Below are 2,058 nucleotides of genomic sequence, written 5' to 3'. Positions count from 1 at the left end.
AAGGAGGTTTTAATAGTTTATTAAACATCAATAAAAATCACACAATTTGAAAATTGGTTACTCTCATTTCACTACTACAAGTCGAATTACATGAAAAAAACATAAAATTGGAAGAAAATGGAAAAGAGAATCCAATAGCAGACTGCAGTTAAGTTTAGTAACATCAGAAATATCCAGCCTGATAACCTCTAGGTGTACCAGGTGGGCTATCAAATACATATCAAGTCATATTGAGGATCCAGAATAAAATGCTTATGGCTAACTCACATCCACCTTTATTCTTTTTCCTGGCAAATATGGTTTTACTATACAATCACATTAGTGGCAATCTTAGCTTAGACTTAGTATCAATAATAATCACAAAAGGAAAAAAATAAAATGATATAATCTCTTTTGCTGTAAACAGTTGTAAGTCTGTATGTCATTTGAGAATTAGTTGCCAAGAAAATTACAGATTTACAAAGGTGGGCCTATTAGTATAAGTACCCTTTCCTTACTACATTCCATTTTTTGATAGAACTAAAGTGAACTCTGGAATTTACCAAATGAATGTGGAAACTACAAATCATCTGCAAGTTATCTAAGTTGATAATCAATAGCCTTTACTGTTCTTGTGAAAACTACTTTCTTCAGAACAACATCAACTAGACCCTATATACTCACACCACACTTTTTAAAGTGTGCTTTAAAAAATGGCAGATTAAAAACCTTGAGCAATTGAGGCTCTTATTTATCTATTTTAAAAATACATTATTTGATGTTGCAGCAAAACTACTCACTGTCTGCCAAAAGAAGTGCTACGGAGACAGTGAAATTTAGCCATCATCTTCATTCACAACTTGGTTTCTTCTGAGACTGCTGTCAATTAGTGCACACTGTGTCAATGATAACACCTGGTCACACATCAAGCAAACGATTCTATCACTGTTGAGTATAAGGATATTAATAAGAACTTGCAGTTAAAGGAGCTAATATTTTTAGATGTAAAATGATATAACTGTTTAATTACTTCATTTTTCTCAGTTTTCAAATTTGAACACTAGATATAGACTATTTCCACAAACACAGCTGCATACTTCAGCATGTGCTTGTTCACTGGTATCTGCCTCCACTTTCAGCTTCTCCATTCAATTTTCTTCACACACCTATTAACAGCATGGAAGTGAGCAAATGAACCTCAGTATGGGAGCTAACAGGGCAACTGCACGGGGAGAAAGTGATATCGCTAAAAGGAGTATCTTTTTTTAACTACGTGGCTTCAAAATGCTGCTTCTGGAGGGTTTATACAAATATGAGATCTGCTGTAAGAAATTATGGCTTCTTTATTTTCTTAAGAAAAAAGCAGGTGTCCTCCCAACAGAGGCAGTTTTAAATCAGAGTCTCTCAGTTCCCATTCAGTGTGCTTAGTAACCAGCCTATGCTAACTTCAGCAACTCTGTCCCAAATCACTCAAGTCTTCTGGCTACATTAAAACAATTAACATTCTGGTTTACAGATGGAGAAATGGAGCCGGGCATCGCAAGTCCCACCGATCCTCTCTCAGGCCTACTCAGCAGCTGAGGAAGAATCAGATTTAGGACCATGTATGAGAATTACATACAAATATACATACATACATTTTAAGTGGTTGTGGTTCTTGGACCAAGTTATTGAAACCAAGGAAGAAACTTTAAAGTTCCTTAGCTAATATTTACTAAAAGATATTTGGTGATCCCATCACTTTCAATAAACCGTAGGCTAGACTGTGAGCCTTCAAGAAAATCATTAGTCAACTGTGATTAAACCAAAAAAAGCCAAGACATTCAGAGCTCAAGAGGTTCAGAGCGAAGTTAAAAGCTTCGAGGAAGAGGAGAGTGCTCCTGACTCGAGAGCCAGCAGATGCCTCCCAAGTAAGAAGATTCTGAGGGTGGATGGATTAGGAGGCACAAAGCAGAAACTGTTACGGGGCAAGAGACAGTGGGGCTGAGGCGGGCAGAGGGACCCCAGACCATCAGGGCAGCGACAGCGAAGCCCGGAGAAGATCTTGGAGGGATGACAAAAAATCACAGGAAAACTGGG

Source organism: Galeopterus variegatus, unplaced genomic scaffold, assembly GCF_000696425.1.
Source record: "Galeopterus variegatus unplaced genomic scaffold, G_variegatus-3.0.2 Scaffold7509, whole genome shotgun sequence".
NCBI classification, from domain to species: Eukaryota; Metazoa; Chordata; class Mammalia; order Dermoptera; family Cynocephalidae; genus Galeopterus; species Galeopterus variegatus.
Note: the sequence above shows the minus strand (reverse complement) of the source record.